This window comes from Puma concolor, chromosome B2 (assembly GCF_028749965.1).
Source record: "Puma concolor isolate L17-30 chromosome B2, mPumCon1.1.hap2, whole genome shotgun sequence".
Lineage (NCBI taxonomy): Eukaryota > Metazoa > Chordata > Mammalia > Carnivora > Felidae > Puma > Puma concolor.
Window position 1 is genome coordinate 108,766,289 of NC_141671.1, and position 15,317 is coordinate 108,781,605.

Genomic DNA, 15,317 nt, shown 5'->3' on the forward strand with positions numbered 1-15,317 from the left:
CTGCCATTCTTTCCAATGCAGAACCCTTGTAATCATCAGTTTTTGTTTTCTAGCTCTCTATTGGGTTGACTGTGACCTAGCCAGATCTGCACTAGGGTCTGAGTCTTTGCAATCCTATTGCATCTTTCACAGGTGTTATCTTCCAATAAACCTCTTGCACTCCTAACTCCATTTTAACATCTGCTTCCCGGAGAACACAACTGCAACAATCTTTGAAGATATAAGGGAGTTGGATTTGTTCATTTTAAATAGTAAGGTGAGGGTTCTGTAAAGCATGATGAAAATGTTTCCAAGGACAGAAAACAAAGGATGGGTTACCAGGAAGGCAGCACATAGCAACATGGACTAAAACTATACAATAGTATAGATACGCAAGCACCTTACATTTTGAATAGCAGAGGAAGGCAGGATCAAGAGGAATGACAGTTTCGGGGTTTTTTTAAATGTTTATTCATTTTTCAGAGAGAGCATCAGCACAAGTTGGGGTCAAAGGCAGGGAGGGGCAGAGAGCGAGAGGGAGACACAGAATCCAAGGAACCATGAGATCATGACCCAAGCCCAAGTCAGACGCTTAACCAACTGAGCCATCCAGGCGTCCCTAGAGGAACAACAGGTTTATGTGGACTCAGAAAGCCACTCGGGAACACAGACTCCTAAGAGAAAGTTCTGAGTAGCCCCAATTGGGATGGGGTCCTGGTAATTGCTGCCCCAATGAGAAAGATTTGCCACTATCCAAGGTACTTCAGGAGCAAACAACAAATGTGTGAAATTTGCCGTGTTCACTGAGATTAACAGGATTTTAGCTAATTAAGAGTCATTAATTGGTTGCAACTTTGCAGCTCAAATAATTTTCAAAGGTGAACATGGTTTTCATAGTAGCTTTCTTTCTTCTAGGTAGTAGAGAGAATTCAATTCAATAACACTGTTAACTTTGGTAAGTTTTCATCCAAAGAATTTTCTCCATATTGCTCATACAATAGAAGAAAACAGTGATCTCTAAAATTGTAGAGTTAACAGCACTAAAACAATTCCTAGAATGATCTGGACTGATTTAAGGATCAGAACTTTTTGCTAAAATTTCAGTGGAGGTCTGGAATTTTAACAAGTATTATGTTCAGAAAACAAAACACAAGTCTAGCTGCAATTTTCAGGTTTATGGAGAAACTGATTTCTTATCTTTTTTTCTGATTATAAAAATAATACATATTTTCAAAAACAGAAAGAAGATAGTATAAAAATAATCATGACTTACTCATTTAGTAAATATTTGTTGAGTACCTAAGTAGGGTAGGGAAAACTAGGGACATGTGTGAAAGATTGGCTTACTTCACTATAAACTTTTATAGCTTTTAAAATTTCTATTGTGTGAACATATATATATCAATAAGGTAAGTGTTGTCTGAGGTTTTTCTAACCCAAATTATCTCTAAGGAAAGGTGGAGTCACTCTGTACTCCAGTGCTTACAGCCTCTCATATTATGGGTTACTCTCTTAATTATTTTGACCAACAACATATTGATTGAAGAAGTCATTTTAGCCTGACTTAAATTCAATCTGCAAAATTTGGAATCTGTATTTTTTAAAAAAAAAGATGTGAACTTTTAAAGATCACTTTAAAATGTAGTGAAACAGGGGCGCCTGGGTGGTTCAGTCAGCTAAGCATCTGACTTCAGCTCAGGTCATGATCTCAGTTTGTAAACTCAAGCCCCACATTGGGCTCTGTACTGACAACTCAGAGCCTGGAGCTTGCTTCCGATTCTATGTCTTGCTCTCTCTCTGCCCCTCCCCCGCTCATGCTCTGTGTCTCTCAAAAAGTAAATAAACATTTAAAAAATGGGGGCGCCTGGGTGGCGCAGTCGGTTAAGCGTCCGACTTCAGCCAGGTCACGATCTCGCGGTCCATGAGTTCGAGCCCCGCGTCAGGCTCTGGGTTCATCGCTCAGAGCCTGGAGCCTGTTTCCGATTCTGTGTCTCCCTCTCTCTCTGCCCCTCCCCCGTGTTCATGCTCTGTCTCTCTCTGTCCCAAAAATAAATAAACGTTGAAAAAAAATAATAAATAAAATAAAATGTAGTGAAACAATTATTACATTGTAGTGGTTGTAAATATATGTTAAATATGATAGTGGAAAAAAGCAACATATTTGAATTAATATGTTAAATATATATAAATAAACTAACATTGTGTGGCTACTTATCTGTTTCACTTATATCTCAAAATTTTAGCATATCAAGTTGTCCCATTTTCAACCCATTTTTGAAAATGCATCTGGAAAAAGGAGATCACCTTATATTTGAACATATCTGAACTAAATTAAAATTAATTAATTAAAATTGGCCTTTTTTTTCTCTACTTTGAGCCACAAACAAGGTATTTCTTAAACATTTCTAATATTTTCACGATGTTATGTTCAGGGAATCCATTTGTAACATTTTTAACTATCTAAAACTGAATATGGAAAGAATAACATTTCACAGACTTTTCTTACAACACAGAAAGACTTACAAGTTTTTTAAAACCTAGCAGAATAACTAATTTATACTTTCATTACAGTAATTGAGACTTCTGTCTTTAATGAACCTTGAATCTCCAATTACTGAACTGCAAAATGAAATCACAGAAAAGCCACCTGAATATCAAACACATTCATTATCATAAGTGCTCACAGAGAATATAAGAAGAATTAACAATGAACAAAGGAACTACAATTAAATTCACTCTTCATACATGTACTATAAATGATGACAAAATAAATTACATATACATACATATGCATGTATATAAGTTATATATATGAAATTATATGACATTTTCCTAATTGGGTTATTATACAAATTTTTACATTACTTGGTCTTCATATTAATTAACTAGGTTCTTTCTTTTTTTTTTCATTACAGATAATTTCCTGATGAAGTTATGGAGCAAACTTAGCCTTAGAAAATTTAGGCAAGTTATTTATTCCATGAAAGATCACTGAAGAATAACTGTCTTCAACTGGGACCAAAAGATAGAGATAGCAGTTAGCTTTTATTTTCATAATCTAAAAAAAAAACATATGATCTCAGCAGGAGGGACCTATAGAGACACTAAAGAGGGGCAGGAGTTGGACGCATTTGATCAGCATTGGGGGAAAAAAGAGAGAAAGTCATTATCCAGAGAATTCTGCACAGCGATTGCCTGAACGCTGCTGACTTCTTTGCTCACTTTTGAATGTCAATCTGGTTCTGGCCCAGGCCCAAGAGCTAAGTTTCAGATCATGGCAGGCTTAGGAGAACAGTGCAGAATGGAACATCTAATCCCACCCTGGCTTGCCCTAAAATGGCCCCTGAATCCATCCAGCTCCTGAGCCTGCTGCCTAAAGCTGTTTCTAGAAACTCAGATGCATAGAAGAGCAATGCCACTTTTGCTCCAGTTTTGAGTTTGGGTTTTACCACATAATTTTTTTAAAAGAATTTTCATCTTCCCACATACCATCTTTTAGAACAGACTGCTTAAAATTTCTTAGAGGAAATGAGTCATAGCTAGCCGATGAAAGTGTGCGTCTCCATATTTCCAGGACCAAGGTAGTCATCACCCTTTAGGTACCTACCTGCCACACGGGAAGCTGGTACCAGGCACTGGAGTTTTCCTGTTGCCTTTTCATCCAGGGACTTAAAATGAATTTCCTTAAAATGTTTCGGTACATGTGGGCATTCTCCTGCTAATACAACCTCTGTTGGCAAGTAATGTTTGTAAGCTGCAAAGTGGCTTTCCGCTGAGGTGACAGCCTGCCTCCCAGAGAAGGTGCCAGAAGAAGGAGACTTCGAGAGCCACCGTGAAGCTCATATGCCTTGATCCCTTTTCAGATACTGGCAAAGGGCCAGACCCAGAGTATTGCTACAGTGAGTAGCTGGGCGAAGTGGCAGATTGCCAGGTGACAGCCAGACTGTCATTTATAAAGTGATGGTTTTTATAGACTCCCAGTAACCCATACTGAACCCTGTGGTTTCTGGGAGAAAAAAGTACCAGATTATTCTCCTATTGGAAACAAACAAACAAAACAAACACTGGATTTAGGTTTGCAGGATCTATATTGGTCTTTTCAAAATACTTGGGTATTTATTTCAGTAAATAGCCTTTGCAGGATCATATGTCTGTAACTCACACTTTTACTGAGTCTGGGGATGATCTTTGCTATTCCAGTTGCCATTAAAGTTCCCTCGTCCCACTATGCCCAGGGGCTTTGTAATGCTGTCTGTAGCTGCCTCATTAACTCTCACCTCTCTTGGGTTCTTTGAATCTGATTTTTTTAATATGATAAGGAGGACGTCATTTAATGTGAAAAGTGTCAAAATATTCAAAGAAAAAAATGAGCATTGATAAACTGGGAAAAACATGATTACCATAAAATGTCCCCTTAAAATGTTCTTATAGTTGAATGTATAAACAAAACTAGTATTTATTAATGTGTCCTATTAATTCATGCAAGAGAGGATTATACTCTATATCCAGAGTACTTCTTTCTTGTACCTTGAAAAAAAATAATGAAAGTTAAGGTTTAATGAAATATGACTTATTCTTTTCTTATAAAATTAAATTTTTGTAAATCCTAAAGTTTTAATTTTTTTAAATGTTCATTTGAGAAAAAGAGAGAGGAGACAGACAGTGCATGCACAGGCAGGGGAGGGGCAGAAAGAGAGAGGGAGAGAGAGAGAACCCCAAGCAGGCTCTACGATGTCAGCACAGAGCCCAATGTGGAGCCCGAACTCATGAACTGTGAGATCATGACCTGAGCAGAAATCAAGAGTCAGATGTTTAACCGACTGAGCCATCCAGGCACCCCATAAATCCTAAAATTTTAATCCTACATACACCAGCTAACTATTCATAAATACTCAGGACCATTATGGGGTTATTTTAGTTAAAATGTTTAGGGTCAATTCATTAAAGGATGGAAATTCAGATACAGAAATTGCTTAAGATCTTTACTTTGTCTTATAAAAAAACAAAAAAACAAAAAAACCCTCAGAAAAAGGAATACCAAGCCTGGAGATCTTAAATCTCTAACAATGTAAGTATAATATAATTGATAACATTTTTTTTGTTGTTGAACTTAAGAGTATATCTAGATTTATAGAAGCTATAAATATTTCATACAGAATATTCAGAAAAAATAGAAAACAATTACAAATGAGAAACTGCGATCTATCTATAATGATTGTGCTAAAAAAGCAATACTAAAAACTACCTCCTGGGCCAACAATATTGTATCATAAAACTGCTTGTTAACTTTCAGAGGTTAACAAGAGGGCAACAACCTAAGCGTGAAAGGTGAGGTACCAGCACCAGAGACCCAGGTTCAGACATGGCCCTGCTCTCTGCCTCATTTATCAAATGGGACTGTTGCAGTATTATCCCATAAAATTGTTGTGAGGAGCAAAAGTGATCATGTTTGATGAAGTGTTTTGCAAATTTTAGATAATTTAATCTTTTTAAGGAAAACAAAGGGCAGATAATTCAAAAGAGAAACTAGGGTGATAATGAAAAGTATTACCCAGTGCTGAGCACTGCACCAAAGATTTTACCTGCCCTGTTCCATGTAATCTTCATAGCAACATGATAAAGCATAGTAGGAATGATTATTATCTCCATTTTATGGATGAGGAAGCTGAGGCACAGGGAAGTCAAAGGAAACATGGTTTGCAACTGGCAGAGCAGGAATTCAAAGCCAGTTCTACCTGATTCTAGAACCTGAGTACTTTCATAGTAGTGTTATGGGGAAAAGTTTAACTTCATTAGGAATCAAAGATTTAACAATTGAAAGATATGGAAATGGAAATACAAAGAAATGGTAAACATCAATTCCAGTTGTCTCTGTGGAGAGAAGGAAGGAAGGAGGGGAGAAGAATTGGATAGAGGTTACACAAAGAATTTAACCATAGATATAATATTTTATTTTTATAAAAAACTGTAAAAGTGTGGAAATGTATTAAGATTTGATAAAACAGGGCCAAAGGTTACTATTTTTCTTCATGCTTTAAATAATTCATGGTAATGGGGTGCGTGGGTGGCTCAGTCGGTTGAGTATCCAACTTCAACTTAGGTCATGATTTCACAGTTTGTGGGTTCAAGCCCCACATCAGGCTCTGCACTGACCGTGTGGAACCTGCTTGGAATTCACTCTCTCTCCCTCTCTCTCTGCCCCTCCCTCATTCACACTTTCTCTCTCAAAAATAAATAAACTTAAATAACTCATGGTAAAAAATTAAAACAGTGAATTAATGGCACCCTATTTTGTTTATATGAAAACAAAGTAATTCAGATGATCTGGTTAAAGTCTAGAGAAAGTAATATTCTCATACAGTTCTGGTGATATAAAATGGTCCAACTCTTTTGGAAACTAACTTGGCAATATGTTTCTAAAACTATAAAAATAAACATACTCTTTGGTTCAGTAAATTTCCTTTTGGTACACTATCCTAAGAAATAATTATCAAAATATGCATGCACATTCATATATAAATACACATGCTGGAAAAACTATATGCATAAAGATGTCAACTGTAGTATTATTTATAATAGTGGAATGTAATAAACAATATAAAATTTTAAAAATTGTTAATATTATGCAGCCTTTAAAGTAACATTTAATTATGAAGGCTATATAGCAATATGTGCAATGGTTGTGAGGTAACATTAGTTGAAAAAAGTCAGAATATGAAATTGCATATCCCCTAGAATTAAATCAATGAAAAAATATGCATAGAATAATGTTTAGGAAGAAACGCCTTATAATGATGAGTATGGAACTAGTACTAGGATGATCAGATCATGAATATTTTTCTTTCCTTTCTCTTTCGAATTTTGGGTAACAATGATCTGACATATTGGGGTTTTGTTTTGTTTTGGTATGTATTTATTTATTTATTTATTTATTTATTTATTTTAAGAGAGAGAGCAAGTGGGGAGAGGGTTAGAAAGGGAGGGGAGAGAGAGAGAAACAGACAGAGAGAGACAGAGAGAGAGAGACAGAGAGAGAGAACCTTAAGCAGGCTCCACACTGCTCAGCACAGAGCCCGACTCAGGACTCAATCTCACAAACCACGAGATCGTGACCTGAGCCTAAGTCAAGAGTTGGATGCTCAACTGACTGAGCCACCAGGTGCCCCTGCCATATTGTTTCTGTAATGTAAAATTATTACATGGTAAAAACTCAGCTTTGGAAATAATGAGTTATGTCTGAAAAATAAACTAGAATTCAAGGGAGAGGACAAGGAGCTTCAAGTAAGACTATAAACAATCCACAGTCAGTTGAAGAGTTCAGAGGAGGGGAGGTCCATCATGCTGGTGTCTTTAGGAGAGTGTCCCAAAGAAGGAGCCACCAGTGGCTTTAATAATTTGTAGAACTAGGCCTAGAGGAGGGTCTAGGGGAAGGGGGCAGGCAAGCTTCAAACAGTAGAAAGATATGAGGTAGGCAACAGCACTTCATGTTTTATTTTCAGTTTTTATCTTCTGATTCTTTTTCAGAAAATGCAATGACTTTAAAGTTGTCATGGTTGAATTAATTCCACAAAACAACTGGTTGTAGAATCATAGCAACATAATTATGAGCTGTGCTTCTGGCTCCAAATCTTTCATCTAAAAATAATCACAATGACTACATCTTGGGAAAACAAAGCCGTTACCTATTCTTGTGCTCCAGCTATCTTGGTAGTCACTTACTGGAAAATGGATCATGGGCAAAATAACTGCATGTTTTTAGAACTGTGGCTTGTTACTCTTACCTTAACAGAGTTGATTAATGAAATGATTTTTAACTTTCTGTCTACAGGCATTCTCTTAAGTATGAACATGACTTAGGAAAAATCACACAAGCCCGCCTGTGTTCCCCAAAGAACACCACCCTGGCACTCCTGAAAGGCGATGTTGTTCCTTCACGGAGTGTATTTCCTTGTGCAGAAAGGAGCCGGGAGGTCAGGGGTGGAGCTGTGGTGAGTAGGTAAGTCTCCCACAGGGGCAAGATGAATGAGTCTGTATGCTCCACTGCCCCCCACATACGCCAGCTGTTCCTTGCCCAGCTTCCTTGGGTTAGGTAAATACTCATTGAATAATATATGAATTGACGGGATGAATGATGATGGTTATCATTCACAGAAGGATTACTTTGTGCTAGGAGTTTATGTCCATGAACTCATATTGTGCTAAGAATCCTGCTGAGTATAGATCTCAAATGCCAGGGTTCTTAGGTTCTACTAACTTTAGCTTTCTTCATCCTTTTAAAAATAAAAGTGTTCCATTGCCATCTCATACACTGGTGAGAAATCTGCTGTTCCTCCCCACTTCTCCAGGTTTCTCTTTCTCCTCTCACATTCTGTTTTCCTGCACGGGCCAGATCATCCAACTCCCCTCTACATCCCTCTTGTGTTTGCCTTCCCTTCTGTTGTATTGCCTTAGTCAGCACCGTGAACACATCACCCCAATTTTGTCACTCCCAAAGTATCACCCACATATGCCTGTGTGTGTAACAGACATTTTTTTTTTTTTTTATGTTCAGGTGAAAAGATAAGGAATGTGGTGCCAAAGTGACAACTCAGTATCGGATATTAAGACTACTGCCCCAAATAGAGCTACAGACTGAGCTATTTTGCTGATTTCTCTCCTTCCTGAGGTTGATGCTTTCATCTCAAGCTCTAGGATGCTCAAAATACTTGCTAATCATGGAAGACACTTTAGTTCTCTGTCTGGGGCTTCCTTGCTCTCCTCCAAAGCAGACCCATCAGGGTGTTTTGCTACACTTAGAGTATGAGGAATCAGAAGGCTTGCAGTCTGGTGTAGTTTTAAATAGCACCCCCTCCCCCAATGCTATGTTAGTATCCACATTTTATACAAGATGAAACAAGGTTAGTGAAATTAAGTGATTACCCAAGAAAAAGGGCCAGAACATGAATTAAAAGCTTGGCTACCTAACTCAAAACTTATCCTCCTCCTATTAAACCAGGATGCATATATGAGAGAGTCAATATTTACTGAATGTTTATAACATGCCTGGCTCTGTTCTAACAGCTTTAGGGGCATTAGCTCATGAAACCCTCACAGTAGCTACTATCAACTTCACAGGTACAGAGATAGTAGGTAATTTGCCCAGAGTCACATAGCTAACAAATGGAAAGGTCAAGATTGGAACCCAGAAAGTCAGTCTGTATGGTTCTAATCATTAGCTACAGTGCTCTACCAGTTACATGCTCTAGATCCCCTCAGTCCTTTCTGTGGCTGGAAATGGGGGCAGAACTGGGTGACAGTTCAGTCTGTACCATGACAATGACCCCAGTGTGGTTTAGAAACTCACATTTTCTGAAGCCATGAGAGTGCAGGAGCATTGTGGGGTCTGAAGGTATGAACTAGATTTCCTCAGTGACAAACAGCGTGATAACCTTTATAAATGCTGCTTTTGAAAATTATAATGTAATTGAGCCTTTTCTTATTGAATGAGTTGCTAGAATTTCATTTAATTCATTTAGGTAGTCATTCAAGATTTATCTATCGTGTCTTCTGTATGTCAGGTACAGTTAGGCACTGACCGAAGAAAGATGAATCCTTCACACCCAGGTCCTGGAGTAGCTCAGAATCTTGTGGGGAACTTACAGTCTAGTGCACACTATAACATGACTCATTTGTCAGAACATTACACATTTGCTGATACTTAAAGCTTGAGAAAGTCCTACTTAAGATCAATATATATAAGAACTGTCTAAGAATTTGTCTTTGGAGAAAGAGAAATGGCTCTCTCTTCAGTGGAAGCAAACCCTCCAACATAAAAAAAAAAATAGATAAGCAGAGTCTGAGTGACCACCCACGTGGCCTTGCCACCAAGATTCTACAAAGAGCATTCAAACACATGATGACCTGAAAAGTTCTCAGCCTGGAGTTCATGATTCATATTCCGAGTGTTAAGAGGTCACATCAAAAGGAGTATTGAGATCTACATGAAGGCTAAAAAGGCAGATTAAATGGTAAGATCACAAAGAATGTTTTTTCCAATACTGATCTATGGAGGATAGTGCCGAGATTCTAGAATTCTCTGCCAAGTTCTTTAGAGAAAAAAATTATTAGTATAAAGGAGGCATTACATTGGATCATCACTGCTTGATAGTACCATTTTTCAAGAATATAGAACTTGCTTTGATTTATTTTATGCTCAAAGCTCCAATCTAAAGTTTGGTTTCCTGAGTGGACATGACCATTAGGGCAAGATGTCCCATGAAGATAACAACTAGCAATTCTTTGGACAGGAACATCTCTCATTTTAAATTAATAAATAGACATCTTCACTTATAAAATGGATCTTAAATATGAACCAAAGCAGTGGTTTTTGAGCTATATCCCTAGGGCCTCACTTGCAAACAGCAAGTTTTAAATTGCATGAAAACTGTGCATTGTTTTGTATTTGGTTTATATACTGGAGAATCTCAAGAAGATTTCATTCAAAAAAAAAAAAAAAAAAAGAGGTCCACTGCAAAAAGTAAACACCTCTGAAATTTTGGTCCATTTCTCTATTCACAAAGAACTGAGGCCCAGAGAGTTTAAATGATTCACTAAAATGGCAGAGGCAAATCTTAAAATTAGGCCACCACTTCCAACCAATCCACTGTACAGACCTTTTACACCTTGTCTCACAAGGCACTGTGAGTCTGGAGAGCTGGAAGTCACCCAAGCCAGTGTAACTCTAGGAAACCTATATATTTCTAGTACTGCATCAGCTAAGGATTAGGCTTCAACTGGGAATATTTTACTAAAATACTGACTGGCCAGCCCCCATTTATTATTTATATAATTAGGTGCTACCTAATCTAATTTGATCTTGACAATAATCTATTGAGTTGGACAGAGCAAGCATCTCCCCAGGGCCACCTCTCAAAGTTGTCGATTTCCTTAAGCAAACACATAGTAGATTTTTTAAAAAAAAAATACTCCAAATTCTAGTCTTCTGACTTTAGAAAGACAGGTTTAGTTTAATAGATTTTGTCCTCTTTTATCCAACTAACAAGGATTTGCAGTGCCTTGGTAGACAGGAGACCAATGATGTTACCAAATATATAGAAAACCCTAAAGACTCCACCAAATAACTTCTAGAACTGATAAATGAATTCAGTAAAGTTGCAATATACAAAATCAATGTGCAGAAATCTGTTGCATTCTTATATACTAATAATGAAGCAGCAGAGAGTGAAATTAAGAAAACAATCCCATTTATAATTGCATCAAAAACAATACAATATCTAGGAATAAGCTTAACCAAAGAGGTGAAAGACCTGTATTCTGAAAACTGTAAAACTCTGATGAACGAAACTGAAGACAACACAAAGAAATTGAAAGGCATTCCATGTTCATGGGTTGGAAGAACAAATATTGTTAAAATGTCTATACTACCCAAAGCAATCTACAGATTTAACGCAATCCTTATCAAAATGCTAACAGAATTTTTCACAGAACTGAAACAAACAGTCCTAAAATTTGTATGGAACCACAAAAGACCTTGAATAGCCAAAGCAATGTTGAAAAAGAAAAATGAATTCAAGTTGTATTACAAAGTTGTGGTAATTAAAACAGCATGGTACTGGCATAAAAATAGACACATATCAATGGAATAGAATAGAAAACCCAGAAATAAACGCACAATTGACAAAGGAAGAATGAATATACAATGGGAAAAAGACAACCTCTTGAACAAAAGGCGTTGGGAAAATTGGACAGCTACATGCAAAAGAATGAAACTGGACGATTTTCTTTCACCGTACACAAAACTAAACTCAAAATGGATTGAAGACCTAAATGTAAGACCTAAAACCATGGAAATCCTTGAAGAGAGCACAGGCAGTAATTTCTCTAACATTGGCAAGGTAACGCTTTTCTAGATATGTATCCTGAGGTAAGGGAAATAAGAGCAAAAATAAACTTTTGGAACTTCCTCAAAATAAAAAGTTTCTGCACAGCAAAGTAAACAACCAACAAAACTGAAAGGCAGCCAACAGAATGGGAGAAGATATTTGCAAATGACATATCCAATGAGGCCTTAGTATCCAAAATATATAAAGAACTTATAAAACTCAATGCTCAAAAAACAAATAACCCAATTAAAAAATGGGCACAAGACATGTACAGACATTTCTCCAAAGCAGACAGACAGATGGCCTACATGAAAAGATGCTCCACATCACTCATCATCCGGCAAATGCAAAACAAAATTAGATGAGATAATCATTTCACACCCGTCAGAATGGATCAAATAAAAAACACAAGAAACAACAAGTGTCGGTGAGGATGTAGAGAAAAAGGAACCCTTGTGCACTGTTGGTGGGAATGCAAACTTGTGCAACCATTGTGTACAATGGTACGGAGGTTTCTCAAATATCCTACAACCGAGTAATTGCACTACTACTGCTACAAAAAATACAAAAACACTAACTCAAAGGGAAACATGCACCTCTATGTTTACTGCAGCATTACTGACAATAGCCAAACTATGGAAGCAGCCCAAGTGTCCACTGATAGATGAATGGATAAAGAAAATGTGGTCTATATGTATACCACAGATATATATGTGTGTGTGTGTGTATATATATATATATGCATATTATTCAGCCATAAAAAAGAATTAAATCTTGCCATTTGTAACAATATGGATAGAGTCAGAGAGTATAATGCTAAGTGAAATAAATCAGTCAGAGAAAGACAAATACCATATGTTCTCACTCATATGTGGAATTTAAGAAATAAAACAAATGAGCAAAGGAAGAAAAAAGAGACAAACCAAGAAACAGACTGTTCACTACAGAGAACAAATTGATGGTTACCAGTGGGAAGGAGGTGGGGGAGTATCAGTTAAATAAGTGATGGGGATTAAAGAGTACACTTATCATGATAAAAAAAATATATTTCAGGGGGCACCTGGGTGGCTCAGTCAGTTAAACGTCGGACTTCGGCTCAGGTCATGATCTCACGGTTCATGAGTTCAAGCCCTGCATCGGGCTCTGTGCTGGCAGCTCAGAGCCTGGAGCTTGCTTTGGATTCTGTGTCTCCTTCTCTGCACCTTCCCACCCTTCTCCAAAAAATAAATAAACATTTTAAAATTAAAAAAACAAACCTTTTTAAAAACATTTATTTATTTTTGAGACAGAGAAAGATGAGCCAGGGAGGTGCAGAAAGAGAGGGTGACAGAGGATGTGAAACGGGCTCCATGAGCCCGATGAGGGGCTTGAACTCATGAACTGTAAGATCATGACCTGAGCCTAAGCTGGATGCTCAACCAACTGAACCACCCAGGTACCCCTAACAAAAATGTTTTAAAAGAAAATTTGAAAGAAGGAATTAAGAAATATTAAATCAATCTAGACATTGTTTTAAGAGATTATCAATTGCAAATAAGTGATACTGACTTATATGATAAAACTATAACATTGTATAATATTTTCTAAAATAATTTATCATACATGATCCCATTACAACATATGAACATGATATGTACAATCATGGTTCATTTTGGAATCTAAGTACTGTTTGAACAAGTTTATCAATGGCTTCAGTAGTTATTAATTCATAGAGCAAAGTTTCTCTAATTTGAAATTAATAAAAATTAAGAACTATGATCAGTCAAAAAAAAAAAAAAAAGAATTTGCATGGCCTATGGAGACAGGAGGCCAATGATGTCATAAAATAGAACAGCTTCCAAAACTGACAGATATAAAAGATAGAGGACAGGGGGGCACCTGGGTGGCTCAGTGGGTTGAATGTCCGACTTCAGCCCAGGTCACGATCTCATGGTTCCTGGGTTTGAGTCCCACGTCAGGCTCTCTGCTGACAGCTCAGAGCCTGGAACCTGCTTTGGATTCTATGTCTCCCTTGCTCTATGCCCCTCCCCCGCTCATGATCTGTCTCTGTCTCAAAAATAAATATAAACATTAAAAAAAACTTTTTTAAAATAAAAGATTGAGGACAAAGTTTAGATCCCAAACTATAAGTCGTGGAAATTTGCGAACTTTAAAATGATTACAAGGAGACCCATAATAGTTCCATGAAGTATGCTTATTTGTATCCTGAATAAGGTGGTTTGCATTGGTTTGTATTCTTATTCTTCAAATGAATATAAATGCTCTTTTTTCAATAAGGCATAACTTTAATTAAAAGCATTACTGAATTCACAATTATGTGTTTTGTCCTTATATATTTTCTCCATGAATTCTACTAAAATTACAATTCCTATTACATGGGGCTATGTGAATTTTTTTAGGTTAAAATGAAATCATACTTAAAAATTTGGGGACCATTTGTTTCAGGCCAAAATAAAGGGAACAGAACAAGATGAAGTTAGGAAATAATTATTTTAAAATGTATTTTGCATCTTTTCTTGTGCTTCTATTTTAAAGTTGTATAGCTAAATTATTACTCTTTGTGTTTCATGTTGAATGGCTGCTTCTTATCTGGTTTTGTTTATTATGTATGGTCAGATCACTGATTCTCAGAAAAAACTACCCTCTAGCTTAGCCCTACATTCCTCCAAGATAATATCATCTACAGGGGTCAAGTTTCTTGCCAGGAGAGCTGATACACACAAGTAAACAAACTGGAAGTAAAACCATGAAATGTTAAAGAAGTTGTCATTCTTGGCCAGGACATTGATAACAAATACTATCTTAAATATTAAGTGTCTCTAAAAAAAAAAAAAAAAAAAAAAAGGTAATATCCGGTGAAACTGACTTACAGAATTGGAACAGTAAACAGACCACAAAAAGGGCTGTAAGCAATACCGTCTAGGAACAGTGAGGAAATGGACAGGCTCCATGTCTGCCGAGGACTCCAGGAGAAACAGCTGTTCCCTTCTCTCAAAACAAACCCTACTCCAGTCCACTTCAGTTCACTTACCATTTGAGCTCTGATCTGCTTTTGAGGAGTAAGCCAAATACATAGCCCCTGGTGATTTACCTCAGGGAGGACATTAGGGAAACTGAAAAAACAAAAGTCACCCAGAAAAGGCCCTGTTTTATATCTTTCCTCCATCTCTGGCAGTCTTCCATGTTCAGTCCACCTACCCACCGTCTAGCCCTTCCTTACATTTGATTCTTTGTCAGATGAAACATGGAGACAATGGAAAGCAACTGGGAAACAAACATTTCCTTCTGGAAACATAACCTGTTTTTAAATAACAACTCAGAGTCTAAATATTTTCGTTACAAAAACTCAATGAAAAACCAATTCCTCCAAGTCAGAACCTAGAATTTAAGGGCTCCCTTCAGTGTACTACCCAAACTCTATTTTCACAAGCAATCTAGGCTTTTACCTCTGGAAAT

At 37.0% G+C, this 15,317-nt stretch overlaps 1 protein-coding gene across 4 annotated transcripts in view; it reads right to left on the reverse strand.

Annotated features, from left to right (window-relative positions):
* CEP85L (centrosomal protein 85L) overlaps positions 1–15,317 on the reverse strand; it is a 227,477-nt gene that overhangs the window by 177,600 nt on the left and 34,560 nt on the right. Inside the window, exon 1 of one of the 4 annotated variants that reach the window (XM_086707692.1) lies at positions 3,587–3,870. The exons of the other annotated variants lie outside the window; for them this stretch is intronic. The gene's annotated coding sequence lies outside the window, so the exon portion shown is untranslated. Of the gene's footprint in view, positions 1–3,586; positions 3,871–15,317 lie in introns of those variants that run through there. 4 annotated transcript variants of the gene reach the window in all.